The sequence below is a fragment of the Panicum hallii genome, chromosome 9 (genome assembly GCF_002211085.1).
Source record: "Panicum hallii strain FIL2 chromosome 9, PHallii_v3.1, whole genome shotgun sequence".
NCBI lineage: Eukaryota > Viridiplantae > Streptophyta > Magnoliopsida > Poales > Poaceae > Panicum > Panicum hallii.
In genome coordinates, this window is record NC_038050.1 from 50,342,964 (window position 1) to 50,361,259 (window position 18,296).

The window sequence follows — 18,296 nt, forward strand, 5'->3', positions numbered from 1 at the left end:
GAAACAGTTTCGGCACAAACGGCATGGCGTCCACGTCCACCAGCACTCGCCTGACTCGGAGGAGGGCGGCGTCATCTGACAGCTCCTCTATGCACATGCGAGATGGATCTTCAGGGCCTATGTACTCGAATCCAAGTCGGTGGTGCTGTAGCACCGGTCACCCCCTTCATCTTGTGTGCCTCTATGAGGTCTAATAGCTCCTTGACTTGATCCATGTTTCCCCCGGACGGTTCGAGATTCCACTCCGGCCTCACCACAGGTGGGTTATTTGTTTTTTCAGGGAGTTGGGGGGCGTGATTTTCAGAATAGAACCAATTGTTTTTCCAACCGGGAAGGTTGGAGGGGAATTTGTATGAGAGGTATTTTTCGCCGGCCTGCTGACGCAGTTAAATGCCGGCGCCCCCCACAACAGAAAGTTTTTTTGAGGTTGGTTGGGGTTTGACGCGGAAGAGGAAGCGGAAAAGATCCCAGTGGGGTTGGATTCCGAGAAAGGTTTCACAGAAATGGATAAAAATGGAAATATGACAGATGGAATTTGGGTTGAGGTGATGGAGTTCCAGCCCATAATAATACAGAAGGCCTCGGAAGAAAGAACAGGAGGGGAGAGCCAATCCCCGTTCGGCAAAATGGTAAAATGTGATGATTTCGTCAACATTTTCCATGGGAAAGGCTTCATGAAAAGAGGGGCGCCAGTTGACCAGACTCTTCTCTTGCAGCAATCCCTCGGAAACTAGCCTATTCAGATCGGTGAGGGAGCACTTACTATAGGTCCACTCTCCGGTTGACGGCTGCGCTTCCTTCTTTTTCCCTTCGATCTCGGATTTCTTGGGCGCCATCTCCGATTCGCTTGCCACGAGATGCTCGGGGGCTGTGGGGAGAGGGGCGGGGAAATCAAGGTTGGGGGATTTCTTTGAGGGGGATGGCGGCGGTGCCTGGCTTTGGTTGGGGATTTTTGTGGATCTTGGCAAAATACAGATTGGAAGCACAGTTTTTCTCACTGCTGCCGCAGAGGTTAAATAACCTACGGGGTGGGGAAAATTTACTGTTTTGAAGTTCAAGAGTTGTTTTTGGGAATATTCCAAAGCTGAGGGGTCATTTGATGGACTGTTTGGATTACGTATCCACCTACTTATTTTTTCAGGGTTAATTAGCCCGAAAAAAGGGGTTTTTGGATTCATGATCTATTTTCCATCATTTGTATCATCATCTTGGTAATTTCCCAAGTTGTCATTTTTAGCCTGCATGCCACGGTTTTTGGATCCTTATCTCCAATTTTGTGGGATTTGGAATCAAGGCTCGGGGGCTGCGGGATACGTGGCATCGACTGCTTATTTTTCAAATTTCTTTGAAGGATAAGCAGGATTACAGACTAATGGGACCCTCAGTCTGATTCTCCGATTCAACCTAAGGCTCGGGGGCTACTCCATATGGAGTGCGATTTTTTTCAAATCGCACACCATGTTAAAAATAAAATTTGGGGCATGAGCACCTCATAGCTTCGATGCAGCCAAGCAAGTACTCGAAGAAGGACTTCAAGTCGAAGCTTTTGAAGAACTCGAAGTCTACTTCGGAAGTACTCAATAAGCCTGCAGTACTCAGCTACGAAGAGCTCGGGGGCTTATCAGACCCGGGGCAACGGGGCTGTGTACATAGCGTAGTTAAAGAGAGTAAGTCCGTCTTATCTCTTATTTATCTCGTTTATCTCTTATTTATCCCGTTTAAGTAGGAGATAGAGCTAACCGATACAAAGGGAATCTACTCCAGATATGTTCTGGTACGATTCCTTGGCTGGTGTTGGTCAGTATCTTTGTAACCCTGGCCTCTCGGATATATAAGGGAGGATAGAGACTGTGGCAGAACCAACCTGAATTATACCGGCTCAAGTACGTGAGTCCATTCCTGAGGGCTCCAACGTGCTTCAAACGGTATAATCCCTTGGCCTGTCGGGTAATGTCCTGATAAACCACCGAATACAGGATCAATAAGGTTACCTTACACGAAGGTGAGTCCAGAGATACAGTCACCATCATATTTTACATCACAGGGAATTACATTATAAGAGTTTCCAAAAGTAGTACGAAGTTTCAGCTCAGAGAGATTATTACAAACTGTTAGAGTTAAGGTTCTTAGCAGCGGAAAACATACGCGACGATTCCTAACACATCGTCAAGACGGATGCCATGCTAAGCCCGGGCACGACATCACTCGATATCACCAGTGCTGACCAGGGACGGATCCCATTCCAAGGGCCAACCGTTTGGAAGAGCACAGGGCCATGACAGGGGAAGAGTAGGGTCTTCAAAGGCTTTACGTGAAAAACAAGTTACTAGCAAGACTGAGTATACTAATACTCAGCAAGGCTTACCCAGGATTGGGTATACTTTAGCCCATAACTAGACTCATGAAGGCATTTCAAGGGTTCTGGGTTTATTTTCAGCTGAAAAGCAACAAAGAGTATAATCTACTTTCAAGTTTTAGCTTTCAGATTCTATCTGGATTAGCCAATCTAGGTAAGCACCTATACTAAACAAGCAAGATATAGATTATCATCCATCAAGATTATTCCATCAACAATTACCCTTTTTACTCGATGTGGCAGAAGGAATAAGCAGTCTCAATCCTCATGAGAGGCGGACGATCCGAATCGAATTTAACCTTGCAAGGTAAACCTAACTCACACGCTCGGAATACCAACAGGGCGTTCCAAGCAACCGTTTCCCTCATATTCCGGGTTATGGATCAGGGCCACCACAAGCGACTGCAGGACCGTACGCACACCCTATATGTGCAGGACATACGTCTGTAGCACGACTACAAAACCCGTATTCCTGTCTGCCATGCAGAACGTACTCCCACATGTCGGTGCGTGTAAACATAAAATAAAAAGTCGAGTGGTGGAGACAAGTCCATTTGCCGGGCCATTCGGGTACTAGGCTTACCGCTTACCATATTTCGCGGTATGTGGCTAGTACTTTCAAACACTTAGCCACCACTACCACACGCTGCGACCTTATCCACTTTTAACAAAACAGACAGGGTAAACCTTCAGGTCATGATACAACACATGACCCTGTCCATCATCCTTATAGTGATTGCAGAATTGTAAACAAACAACTCCTATATCGCGCGAGTGACAGGAAATCACCCGACTTTTACCGGTCCTATTTAGCAGAGCATCTAAGCGATAAGGACTCGGGTTCAATACATTGGATTCCAAAGCGATCATGCAACTAGGGTTTCATCTCAACTCCTAGACTTAATGCATAAGTATAGATAATTAGACATAGATTGCAGTGTAATTAATAGTAGTGGGATATGTCTGGGGCTTGCCTTTACTGGTGGGACTAGAGTCAAAGATGTTAGTATTGTTATCTTCTGAACTTTGGTTCGGGGCTTGCGATATCCCTTGGTGACGTTCACTTGGTCTTTAGGAATATCCTCTGCAGACTCCTGGGAGATCTCGTAGGTACTGTTTGCTGAAGTAGTCGTATCTACATGCAATGCAACATTACATTCAAAGTGTGCATATAAAACTATCTTACTTCACAATAAAGTTGCAATCCAACACTCATTTAACATACCACTCACATAACAGCCAAAAAGATCTGAACTAAACTTAGACAGAGCTTTAGGGGAACAACTAACTAGAATCGGCTACTCGTTGAAGATTACAATAGAGCCGATTGGAAACAATAGAGGTTTAGTCGATGGAAAGGTGCATCGGTTTTCTAATTGATCGATGAAAGCATTGATTACTTTAGTAGAGGGGTGATTCCTAAACCAGTTGTGTCTTAACTGAGATGTGCTTAAGTGTTATCTTGGGTAACTAGGTGTGGTTGCATCGACTCGATTACGTCAGCACAACAATGGAGTGACGTACAGCCGATTGGAGTGTGGTTGAGGGTATAGGACTGATAGACATAGATAGCCGATCTCTCAGTCGATAAATCGGCTGATAGAAGTGTGTAGACAAAGATGGGAAAACTAAGGATTGATCGGCCATAACCGATATGGAAAACAACTATAATCAGCTTGGATCGGTCGATAGTAAGAATCTTAAGATCGTGTGTGCATCTCCAATACATCGACTATGTGCAGCCGATGTAGGACAAAACAAAGAGTTGTATCGGCAGTAGCCGATATTAGAAAGATAACAACCGTATCAATTAACCAGTCGATGGTAGAAGCATATCAAAAGAAGTGCATCGGCTGACAGCTGTTACATAAAAACATCTTAGACTTAAAAGAAACGATGCTTAGCAGCTGAGCTGACAGCCGATACTGAAGTATAGCTGCCGAGATGTATCGGCTAAGCAACAGATGCACATGAACTAACAAAGATTCTTATATGAAAAGGATCTTAAGAAGACTGAAATCAAGACAAGGACAATGTCTTGATGGCAGAGATAGGAACACTCGTGTGAAAGGATTAACTAGACCTCACACCTTTCTGCCTAAGACATTTATCCTATGATTAACCCTTTAGCTACAATACATGTATACGATTCAAGGTATAAAATAAAGCATTCATTTCCTAGTATTCAATCTAGATCACAAATCAAAGATTTCAATTCAAGATCATAACATAAAACTTGTAAACGTTCATTGATTTGAAATAAAGAAAGTTCTGGAAATCTTATAGAAAACACCCTAGAACTTTCTAAATTGAAGCAATTAAGTCCCTGGTCGGGGAAAAACAGAGAACAAGAAGATAACGACGATGTTCCGGCAAAGGGGTCGCCGGCACTAGGAAGATTCAGTGGATCAGGGCAAACCTTGGGGTAGCCTTGGTTATGGAGAAGAACGGGTGAAAAGTGATTTCCCGTGGCGAACAGGATCGACGAAGAGAAAAGCTCGATGATGACGAGATTCCATGGATAACGAAGGAGTTTGCCGGAAATGGTTGCCGTGAATCCCTGGGACGAAACGATAGGGCCGGATGGGTTCGCTATGCCAACTCCTCCGCGAACCTCAAGATCCTCCTACTCACGAGCTGAGCCTTCTCTGCTCACGCACGTGTGTTGCTGAAACACATCCGGCATACCCGCGTAGCGTCCTGCAGGATCACCGTGTCTGGTCGCATCTCCTGCGCACTGTTCTTGTACTGCTCCCACACCACTGGCTCTTAACCTGCTCGCGCGTGGTCTATTGCCTTGCACGCGCACGCGCCTGCGGAAACGAACTGAGTTGGCTGTCAGTCCCGTGTCACGCTGCTTTTGCTTCGACCTCTGCATGGGTGGAGGGAGCTGGCCGTGCGTGGCTCCTCCGAGCTCGTTGCATCCGGTCGCCACGTCCGCTTCGCCGCCTTTCTTTCTGGCTCGTCACACCATAACCGTTCCTCTGCCTCCGCGAGGACCGAGGCCTGCCTGCATTAGGATCACACCTTCCGCTGCCGTCCGTGTCAGGCCACCTCCGTTCTCCACGAGCAGTTCGCAGTGCCGCTTGACTTCGTCCGTGGCTTCCTCCTCAACGATCTCCGACGTCCTTCACGCGCGGCTCCATTGTTTTCCCCGTGCGGGTCCGGGCCGAGCCGTCGCGCCGCGCCATCGCGAGCCCTGAGCTCTTTTCCTGCGTCATCGCCGACAGCCTCGTCGACACCTGCACATACGTGTGCCTGCGCGTTCCAGCACCGCGAGCTTCGCGCTCAAGCTCGCACAGACCGTTCCACTTCACGCCGCCGGTCCCGCATCCGCACACGCACACCTGTACGTCATTGTCTTGCGTGCTGCGCAACTGCTCCTCCTCTTCCTGCTATTGGACACGCGTTCGCCACGGTCTTACCGCGCCACAGGTCCCTCCGCGCTGTCCAGCCTCCTCGCGCCGGTGTGCGAGCTCCTACAGCTGCACCAGCTCCTGCACACCGCCTCCAGTCGCTCCTGCTCGCCCTGCTCTGCTCCTGTTCCAGCACCGCACCAGTCTAGCACCCCGGCTCTGCTCCGCTTGCTATCAGCGCCTGCGCGCCTGCACGCCCGCGAGCCGCGCGCACCCACGTGGGACCGCTCACCCGCGCCCCGCACGGCTGCGCCGCGCTCGCCTCCGGCTCCCGCGGCCCGCCTGCACCGCACCTCCCCGCTCCGCGCGCTCCGCATCCGCCTGCCGCGCGCGCTCGCGCACCGCTCGGCCCAAGCCGCGGCTGCTTGCCGCAGCTGGGCCCCCATGCGCCGCGCGCCGCCCTAGCTCGGCGCCCACCGCGTGCGCTCGCCAGCGCCCCGCCTGGGCCCGCAGCTCGCGCTGCCCGCCTCCGCCCGGCCGCCTGTTCCCGCGCGCCTGCGCGCACGCGCCCGCGCGCCGCACCCACGCAGCTGCTGCCTGAGCTGCTTGCCGCCTACTGCTCCCTGCGTCTGTGGATAGAAGAGAGAGGGAGGGGAAAAAGCAGAAGGGGATAGGTGTGCTGCCCGTGAGAGGAGGGAAAGAAGGAGACGGCAGGGAAGAAGATAAGGCGCCAGTGATAAGAGAACAGAGGAGAAGGGGGAATGGTTTTCCCCAAGGACCTATGCATAAAATCAGAAAATTACAGGGACTTGTTTGTAAAGCAAATTTTCCCATCGATTTAAAACCTGAATGAAGAAATGCCAAAAACGAAAGTTGGAGAGTTTTTCAAACTCTACAACATTGCTTTAGGGCTCAAGTTTAAAAACTCAAAACTTATATTTTTACACGTGAATCTTTGTACAAAAGTCGGATTTGAATTGCTTTTGTCCTAGAAATGTAATTTATAAAATTTCAGGACTTAAATGCAAGCATTTATGAGACGTCATGATGACGGGATAAACTCGTCATAATGATTGGATAGACATGTCATGATGACTTGCACTTTTTACACTTTAGCCCTGAGTAACTTTTGGAAAGTTACTTTTGTAAATCAAACATTTGCATAAAAGGACTTGTACTTTTATAAAATCACATAAACACCCTTATTTTCACCATTTTACCCAAAATTTTTACACACTTCAACACTTGCATTTCTAATGTAACTTTTGGATAAATATATATTTTTACAGGGAATAAAGTAAGAGAAACATATTTGCAAAACTACCCTTCACTCATTTTGAGATTACCCCCCATCCAAATACATTTTGCAAAAATAACCCTAGGTTTTTCTGTAATTACAAAAGTTACCCTTTTTATTTGCACTTTAAATTTTCAAAAGCTTCACATAAACACACATAAGCTTTATACAAACAAACACATATTTCACACTAACAAAATATAGGTCTAGCATTACAAATACACGAACTGTCACAGGGACCCCTCTCAAAACACGATCCCTAGGTCATTCTACACCTAAGACAATACAAACCACTACAGGACGTAGGGTATTACGCACCTAGCGGTCCGAACCTGTCTAAGCTTTGTGTTCCTTGTACCTTCGAGTTCCTGATCTCGGCGTTCCCTCACCCAAAATCTACCACCTTGGGTATACCCCTCGGTGGGCAGCCGGTTAAACACCGACAGGTATATCCGTGCGCTTGCAGATCCATTCTATAATCGTAAAGACATACCACCACGATATTTCTGGCGCCATTGCCCATGACTAACAATCCTAGCAATGACGCTAAGAAATGTCAACAAACACTTGGGTGATACAACATAATCTACTTATTAAAATGCACGCCCATACTTGAATTGGGCGATTGCTGCAATACTATATCTTCGAGCTTATTGCATAATGCACTTTCAAAAAGAGCATGAAAAATAGAATCACCCTACGTTTTCATAATAAATATAAGGTTTCTGAACACTTCTCCTTCAATATGTCTGTATATAATATTGTAGCTAGCTAAAACAAAAGCTTATCATAAAAAATCAAACTTTCAATGTATGTGGTATCCCATAAACAAATAATTGGTTGACTAGTTGAATATATCTGTTGCAACCTATTTTATCAGTAAGATTGAATAATATTTTGTGTAACTTCTATGCACTATTACTCATTAAAATATACATGACAACCAACAATCTAGCTATATTCGATTTTTTCACTGAGTATGGTGGAAAACAAATATATTGATATATTAAAATGGGTACAGACCCGGTAAAAGGAGATTCCATTTTGAGAGTTTATGGACAAAGTTGCCAGATTTCCAGGAGACAGTAATGAATTCTTGGAATGAACCAATGAATCTCTTGAGAGAATTTCCACCAAGCTGAAGCGCCTCACAATAATAGCACTTTAATCTTGGAGCCAGAAACAAGTGGGGCATATCAAAACGCAACTAGCTCTGTCGCGTAGAGTGTTTCATCGGTTAGAAGTTGCCCAAGATCATGGAAATTGGTTGAGATGCGAGCTGAAACGACATTGTTTGGTTCTTGCCTCCCGAAGGATAGTGGAAAACCTTCGTTCACGAGTTTGATACATCCAAAAGGGCGATGCAAACACACCCTTCTTCCATAACCAGGCAAGATTTTGCAAACAAAAGAATTTTATACATACCGAAGCTGCTGGATGGAGATCGGATTATTGCCACTTCCCAAGAGGAGAAACATCTAGTGCTCTTCGAGTACTATGATTGCCTGCTGGGTACTTCCACATCCCGTGACTCCACATCCGGTGCCCACCTCACAGCCCTTGATGTGCCTTTTTGGGAGGATGGGGTTTGGGAAACGATAAAAACTCTTCCAGCTGATGATAGGGCCCCAGGGCCAGATGGTTTCACCGGGAGGTTTTATAAATCATGCTGGCCGACCATCAAGCGCTGGCAGAGAAGTGAGCATTCATCTCTGGCGTTAGTACCGGCTGCATTTTGAACCGGTACTAACGCCTGCACTTAGTACCGGACCGAAAGAACAGTGCCTCAGGGAGCCATTTAGTACCGGCTGGAGCCTCCAGCCGGTACTAAAGTGCGCCACCGACGTCGAGGGCAACGGCTAGTGCCACTTTAGTACTGGCAAGGGGCTCCAGTCAGTACTAAATGACGCCGAGGATATTTAGTACTGGATAGAGGCTCGAGCTGGTACTAATTGGAAAGATCTAGTACTAGCTTGAGCTACCAGCCGGTACTATCATGCCTTCATCTATATATTAGCACCTTTCTTCCTTCCCGAGCTCGAGCCATTCATTTGGAGCTCGGGCTTCTTCTTCCTCATGGCATTTTAGAGAGGAGGTGCTGACCATTTTTCTCAAGATTGGTGGGGATTTCAGGTATCCAAGTGCTCAAAAGGTTAGAAACTTCATCCTCTCTTCTTTGATGGTCTTTATGCTTGGTTTCATACTTTATACTTAGAGAAATTTGTGATTATTAGAAAGAGTGAGAATGAGAAATATTTTTTTTGATATTTACACATTCATTTGAGATATATAGCTAGAATTTGAATGTGGTTAGTTTGCATGTGGAAAATGTAGAGTGATTTTTTAATTAATTTCAAATGACATGTGTGTATATATCATTATGCTAATACTTGTTTTCAATTAATTTCAAGTGACATGTGTATTTCCAAGGGTGGCCATTATTGTTATGCTTTGAAGCTAGTGAAATGCATAATTAGTGAATGTGAAATATCTAATTTTTCAAAGTGAAAAAAATATATATACTTGGTATTAATTTTGTATTATGAAGGAATTATTTTGACACTCTAATAATGTATTTATTCAGGCTCCCATTGAAACCATCGAGATGTAAAAAAATCTTTGTTTTGGAACATGTGGTGATGACACTATCATTCGGGGCCAACATGATATTTGCGACACAGTGCGGTATAAGAATGTGATGATGGAGTACGGTCGTGGTCCTAATGAAGAGATCCTCACCTTTGAGCGAGGTGAGGATGCCACCATTCGGAACAAGGCCGTACTCCTTCATTATGTTCTTGTACCGCACTGTATCGCGGATATCAATGTTGGTCCCGAATGACAGTGTCATCACCGCCGGGTCAATGTTAACGATAGATACATGTTCCTAAACAAAGATTTATTTTCTTCTCGATATTTTTTGCATATAGAGCCTGAATAAATGTTTTGAACCTTGATTGCATCCTATATGCCGTGGGGCGATAAGCTTTCGCTTCAAACTGAAGAGTGTCAAAATGATTAGGGTTTAGAAATAGTAAATGTGAAATGTCAAGTTAAATGTGAATGCAAAGATGTAATTTGAATATAGCCAGTGAGTATGAGTATATTTTCATTGTAATTCTAAGAATTTATTCTGTTATTTACATTTATTTGGTAAGTGTAGTGAAATTAGTTTTACTTTTGAAAATACTGTAGTTTAGCGCTTCACCAACATGATGAGTAATTAACTGATGAGTAATTAATATTTAATCTATAGAAATGGCTTTGCAACATGATGCATTGGAGCGCCGTGCTTTTGCTCGGGAGTCGGAAGGCAATCATTTGAGGCGCACCGGCCATTCCCTTGAGTTCTGCCTTGAAGAGCGTCTTGGACTTGCGTATTCGTTGTTGGATTAAGAAAGCATTTGATTGCCTCGCCCTGTGTAATGCAAGGCGCAAAGTTGAGCGTGAATTAGATGTCGAGTTGTATGGTACGGATGATGATCGTAAGTTGATGGCTTGACATAATGCAAGGCATGAAGCATCTCGGATAGCACAAATTGACCGTTCGGTGTTGAGAGTCCGCGAGGCATCGATCAATAGGTCTCATGAGTAGTTTGTATTAGCATGTAGCTTATTTAGAGTTTTGGATCGTTTAGTTAATCATGGTGTAATGATAACATAGACCTTTTAATTAGTCATGGTGTGTGATGGTTATTTGGACCTTTTAATACTAGACCTCTTAATTTATTATTCATGTTGTGTGATGGAAATTTCAGACCTTTTAATTATTCATGTTATTGTAATAGTTAAAAATGTGCATCTTTGATTATAGTTCCTTAATAAAATTAGTGTGACCGGTGCACCATGGAGTGGCAGATGGACCGACAATGGATGTACGGCGACCGGTGCACCATAACGTGGATTAATGGTCTAACGTCTTTTCTTGATGCGGCTGAGGCCCACAGGTCATTGAAAGGTTTCATGTGCTGTCCTTTCCGCATTTGCAGAAATAACAAGGAATTCTCTAGAAGAAGCACTCTACACGTCCACCTTATTGAAAGGGGTTTCATGGATAACTATACTCTTTGGACCAAGCACGGTGAACCTGAAGTTCTAATGGAAGACGATGAAGATGCTGATGATGATAACAACATTCTAGACTTGGCTCTCTTGTATGGAGCAGGTGCCCTTTGATGATGAACCAAACGAGGCTGAAGAAAATGCCGTAGAAGAGCAACCACATGACGAACTAGGTCAGGTGTTGCTAGATGCACAGAAAGACAGTGAAACTATGAAGGAATCAAATAAGTTTAAGAAGATGTTGGAGGATCATAAAAAGTTGTTGTATCCAGATTGCAAATAGGGTCACACAAAGTTGGGTATCACACTGGAATTGCTGCAGTGGAAGGTAGCAAATGTTATTACCGATAAGGGATTTGAGGAGCTACTGGGAATCATAAAGAGCATGCTTCTCGAGGGTAACGAACTGCCATCGACAACATACAAAGCAAAAAAGGTTGTTTGCTCTCTTGGATTGGATGCATAGAAGATTCACACTTGTCCTAATTACTGTATCCTCTATTGCGACGACGAATATGAGAAACTGGATGTTTGTCCTATTTGTGGTGCAAAGCGATATAAGATCAAGCAAAATGATACTAGTGATGTCGACAAGGAGCCTGCCATGAAAACTACCCGCTAAGGTTATGTGGTATTTCCCTATAATACCACGCTTCGAGCGCTTGTTCAGAAACGGGGCACATGCTAAGTTGATGCGATGGCACAAAGAAAGAGATAAACATTCTGGACCCTATATTCCTACAAGATATGTTCCCTTTCAAGAGGTACATGGCAGTCCTAAAGATGTAAGTTCGCAATCATTCTCATCTAGAAGGATGTATCACCAAGGGCTATGGAACTAAGGAGGTCATTGAGTTTTGTGTTAACGTTATTGATAATCTCAGTGCGATCGGGGTCCCCATGTCACGCCATGAAGGGAGGCTGAAGGGAAAGAGCACACTAGGGAAGAAATCTAATATGCATATCCCTGACAATGAAATCCACAAAGCAAACTTCATGGTTATACAGAATTCATCCCTGGTGGCTCCAAACATGGAGGAGCACATGAATATTGTACGATTTGAAAACCCGGGCAAGTCTGAGACTTGGATCACACGTCATCACATAGATACTTTGCTGTTTGGCTCAGACAAAAATTCATGGGTGATGGCACGATTGATGAACAACTTCAATGGTTGGCTAGGGGACCATCAATCACAATCATGCAATACCAAGGGTATGAGATAAATGGGTATACATTTTACACCAGAGCCCAAGATGAAAAGAGCACGAACCAAAATATTGGTGTGCGTATAGATGCAATAGGCAATGATACAAAAAAGGACAGCTACTATGGTGTCATAGAGGAGATATGGGAACTAGACTATGGATCTTTGAAGATTCCTTTGTTCCACCGCCAATGGGTGAATCAAGCTGGAGGAGGCGTGACGACAGATCGGTATTGGATGACAATAGTGGACTTCAAAAAGATTGGATATAAAGATGAACCATTCATCCTAGCCAAGGATGTAACACATGTATTCTATGTGAAGGACATGTCAAGCAAACCTAAGAAGGACATGTCAAGCAAATCCAAGAACGATGAGCCAAACCATCACATAGTTCTTCCAAGAAAAAGAAAAATCATTGGAGTTGAGGTCATTTTGGACAAGTCAGAAGATTTTTATCAGTTTGATGACCTTCTTTTATCAGTCAATGTTGAACTAGCATCCTATAGGGAGCAGTCGAAAGTGTCCCTGAAGCCTTGGACAGCCTTCGGGCTGAAGGCTGAAGGCATCCAATTGAACCGAGGCGCATGCTGAGCTGTAATGCAGGGGTTCACTAGAAAATTACCATGTACCCTTGGAATATTTGAGGAATATAGTTATTGAGGGATAAAAAAGTGTAATAACAGTAGGGGTAGGTGAACAGTCCCCTATAAATACACCTGCAATTGTAACTGATGGGACGGTTGGTCCAATATAAAATAGTTCTATAGTTCTTTGGCCGAAGGCTTCCTCAGCCTTCGGCGTGTACTCATTGCCTTCTCGAGCTGCTGCAGTACTTCTTCCCTCTAAAGGGTACTCTCCACCAATAGTTTTGGTGCCCACCGTGGTTCGTTCTAACACTTCACATGGCGCAGAAGAAGAAGCCGACCGGTTTTGGTCCTTCGGCGACACCAGCGGAGCCCTTGAGCTTGCTCGCCATCATGCCGGAGCACGGTCAAGAAGATTAGGAGGTCAAGATCGAAGACGTCACAAATGGCCACTTTGAGGTCCAACTCGAAGGCCTGAGGGTCCAACCGGAGGATGTCGTGGTGTATCGAAGAATTAAAGCCAAGCTGGCCGAAGCTGCTGACGGGCTACGTCAGGCCGCTCGAGCAGCACAACCATCGACATCCCAAATGCTCATAAGATTGAAGGGCAAGCAGACTGAAGCGATTCACACCGAAGCCATGAATCAATATAAGCAATTGAAGGAAGACGAGTTGCGATGCGAGCTCCTTCAGTAGCAAATCAAGCAGAAGAAGAGGGAGTTTGAGCTGGTGCACCCGCCACACCATGAAGACTTGGAGGACACAGAGAGTCCGCGATAGGGACATGCAACTGATGATGTGCAGCCCAGGGGGGCATGGTCGAGGGGAAGCCCAATTCACATCGAAGACGGCTACTACAACAAGACCGATGAAGAGAACTACCAGGGATGAAGGGGGCATGACCGAAGGAGGAGGCATGATGACCCATGTTCACCACTAACAGTCGACCTAGAGCAGGTTCCATGGCCACCGCGTTTCAATGCAGTGACTTTACTCCAGTATGATGGATAAATAGATCCGAAGGAATTTCTACTCAAATACGAAGCGGCTGCGGAGTCGAACGGAGGAGGTTCAGCAAATAAGGTGAAGGCCTTCATCATGGCCGTAAGGGACTCGGCACAGCACTGGTACGCCAGCATACTGAGGGGGCACATATACTTGTGGAGTCAGCTCCGGTCGAAGCTATTGACTAGCTTTTGAGTTGCAAGATGGGGGAGTTAACATCCTGTGACTTTGTGACTTCCTCAACTGCAAACAAGGGGAGAAGCAGACCCTAGAAGAGTACATGTAGTGCATCATCAAGCTGCGGGTGAAGGCACCGAAGGTGGCTGACTTGACAGTCATCGAGGCAACAATCGAGGGCCTTCGAATGCGCCCTTCATGGAATATCTAGATAGGTGCAAGCCACACACCATCGGTGAGCTATTTGACATCATGCAAGAGTACCTCAAGTCTAACAGAGGGAGAAGAAGAACGCTCAAAAAGCTAAATCAAGAGAAAAAAAGCAAGAACAAACTAATGGTCACAACTGAAGCCCTAGTATGCCGACCAGTCGAAGCAGCAGAACCAGAGACCTGTGAACATAGTGTTTGGAGGCCCAGAGCCCAATCATTTTCATGGCCCATCCAACAGAGGTGGAAGAAGTGGAAGTGGCGGCCGAGGGCCGGCAGGGTAGAAAATACCATTTCGCTATTTCCACGGTAAGGACAAGGGTCATTGGACAAATAAGTGCCCAATCGCAATATAGAAGAAGCAAGAGTTCGACAAGTAGGCTTCGAAACCACCAAAGGCTCTAAATTACACTATCGGATGGGACAAAGCAGGGCCTTCAGCACCAAATCTTCAATGGCCACCTATAAATCCGCCATTCAGCTACAACCATCTGCCTTACACGACACAATACCTGTCGCTGCTGGCTCCACCTTTGTCAGGTCCTTCGGTGTACCATCAAGGGTGGGTGCGAGGCCCCAACATGCAAGGATATGACCCAGTAAATTATCACCTCCCACCAGCCCCAAAGCTGGAACCAGGCCAAGTGCTAGAGTCAGCTGTGGTATCTCCGAAGGTGAACAATTCCAGAGTCCTGATGGTAAATCTTATGAATGCTATCTCCGAAGGGTCCAACGAGCCATTACACGAGACAAAGAGGCAGCGGAAAGATTACCTTCGCGCAATAAATCAAGTGTGCAAGGGCAAACACTTCAGAACCCTGTGGTCCCATGTGCCCATAACCTTCACCGGGGCAGACCTCAAGCTCAAGCATTTTCCGCACAATGACCCCCTCATCATTAGAGCAAACTTTGGGAAAAACACATTACACTTCTTCGTCAATGATGTGGGAAGAATTATTGTAGATACTGACAGCTCCGCAGACATCATCACTTCGTAGTGCTTCATCCTGATGGGTTTCACAGAAAAAGATTTGAAGAAGGCAGTTTGCCCTCTGATAGGCTTCACCGGGAAACGGATCGAAGCCATGGGGAAAGCAGAGATCAATGTGACCTTCAGTCAAGGCTTGACTATGAGAACCAAAACAATAACATTCGATATTGTGGATATCAATTACCCATATAACGCCATCTTTGGGAGAAACATCATCAATAAGTTCGCAGTAGCCATACATTAGCCATTTTGTGCATGAAGATCCCAATTGCAGGGGAGTCTTGTCAGTCTTTGGCAGCCAAGAGGAAGCCCGAAGGTGTGAGGACAACATTTCACAGTCCTTAAAAAATGTGCATGCCGTCGAAGAAAACAGCGAAGAGGCTGAAGGGGTTGATAATGCCGAGGCCCCGGAGGTGAATGAAGGGGTGAAACAAGCAGAGCACACAAAGAAGGTGCCTTTATGCGAAGATGTACCCGACCGCACGGTAATCATTGGTAAAGGCCTAGAGCCAGCTGAAGAGGAGAGGCTAGTGCATGTTTCTGAGGAACAACTAGGATGTTTTTGCTTGGTCTTCGGGTGATTTGAAGGGGATCAGAAGAGAGGTAATGGAACATGTTCTTAATGTAGACCCGGCAGCGAAGCCAGTAAGGCAACGCCAGAGGACAATGTCCAAAGAGAGGAAGAAGGCTGCACAGGCCGAAGTCCAGAAATTGCTCGATGCGGGAGCCATACGCGAAGTACAGTTCTCTGAATGGCTAGCAAACGTTGTGATGGTGCCGAAGAAGAATGGCAAATGGCGAATGTGCATAGACTTCATGATCTTGAACAAGGCATGTCCGAAGGATGATTACCCCTTGCCCCGCATCGACACTTTGGTCGATGCAGCCGTAGGATCAAAGATGATGAGTATGCTTCATTGTTTCTCTGGGTATCACTAGATCTGGATGAGGAAGAGCGACGAAGAAAAAACCAATTTCACTACACCCTTTGGCACTTATTGCTTTGTTAGAATGCCGGAGGGCCTTCGGAATGCAGGATGTACTTTCAACAGGATGGTCAAGGCAGTCCTCGGGTCACAGCTGGATAGAAATGTTTCAGTGTATGTGGATGATGTTGTTGTACGAAGCTAGAAGAGGGGGGATCATATACAGGAACTTCGGGAGACCTTCGCCAACCTTCGGTGGCACGACATGAAATTAAACCCAAATAAATGTGTCTTCGGCGTCAGAAGAGGGAAGTTGTTGGGATGCATAATTTAAGAATGGGGCATAGAGGCAAATCCAGAAAAGATCGAAGCCATCATGCGGATGAAGGCCCCTCGGACACAGAGAGAGGTGAAGTTGGCAGGCAGGCTAGCATCTTTGAACAGGTTCGTAGCAAGATCGGCAGAATGAAGCCTTCCTTTCTTCAAGGCTTTGAAGGACTCCTCTACTTTATAGTGGGGTCCGGAACAACAAAAGGCATTCGAAGACTTAAAAGTGTACATAGAAAACCTGGCAGTCATGTTGACCCCTACTCTGAAGGCAAAGCTACTATTGTACATTGCATCTTCAGGGGCAGCGGTCAGTGCAACTTTGATAGAGGAGAAGAAAGTCGAAGGGGAGCTCACGCAAGTCCACATATACTTTGTGTCCGAGGCTCCTAGCAGATCAAAACTCTTGTACTCCGAGATAGAGAAGATGGCATACACGGTAGTGATGGCTGCACGAAAGCTTCGGTATTATTTTAAAAGATACAAGATCATAGTACCTAAATCGTACCCCATTCGGGATATGTTTGAGAATAGGGAGGCCTTCGAAAGAATTGGCAAGTGGGCAGCTATAGGATCAAGGACACCGGCTAGAGGGGGTGAATAGACGGTTTTAACTAAAACAAAGCATTTAGGGGAAATTTAATTAGTACAACAAGAGAATTAAATTTCTAGCCTAAGTTTAGCTAAGTTGGGTTTGCAACCTAGGGTGATCAAGCAAAGCTAGAATTTAGGAATGTAAACTTGCATAAGAGTAGATGCGGTAAAGAATTGCAAGGTAAGAACCAATACTCAAGACACAAGAATTTATGCCGCGGTGTCGATGACTTGCCGGTCACCCCTAATCCACGTTGAGGTGGATTCAATGAACTCGATTGCTCCTCTACCAAGTCTTCACTTAGTCTTTGAGCCAATCAATCAAAGAACCTCTCCAAACCTTGGTTCCACTAGGATGCTCTTCACCGCTCCGGCGAGGCGAGCTCAACCTCTCACAAACTTGGCCACGACACCTTCACAATCTCCTTTTAAGTGCTCGGTGGCCCACACAATCTCCAAGCCGTCTAGGAGGCGGCAACCTCCAAGAGTAACAAGCCAATGACGCTTGCTTGGAATCCCACTAGTGCCTCAATGATCAACCTCTTTGATGCAATGCACTAAACACTCTCTAACTCACAAGAATGCAATCACTAAGCAATGGTGAGTGAGAGATGAGTGAATGAGAGCTCAAGGATGTTCTAGTGTCTTTCTCAAGTGCCAAGGGAGCTCTCATGCAGTTAAGGGGTGAGTATATATAGCCTACCAACACAAACTAGCCATTTGGAGGAGTTGGTGGGTTTTCTGCGACATTTGTGGACAGTCTGCCAGCTACAGGCGGACAGTCCGCCAGCTCCCCCAACGATCAACTGCTGCAAAAACGGCGTGGTCAGAACTAGCCGTTACAGCCTAACCGGACAGTCCGCCATACAGGACCGGACAGTCCGGTTGGACAAAACTTTCTATCTCAGATGCTAGAGACAAACCGGTCTGTCCGGGGTGCCGGACTGTCCGGACAAACGAACCGGACTGTCCGGTTCAGGCGTGAAGTGCAGGAAACTTCGTTATGTGTGCATCTTTTCTCTCATGTGCCATGTTTCTAGTGGTATGCAATGCAAAGACTCGATCATAAGGCACTTAGCAAATTTCCGAGCAAACGAACATCGGCCCCTCTTAATAGAACGGCTATCTAGCCTAAAAACCCGGTCGAGTTCTTCTCTACTCTTCTTTGGACCGGCAAAAAACAAAATCTCTATGTTATACC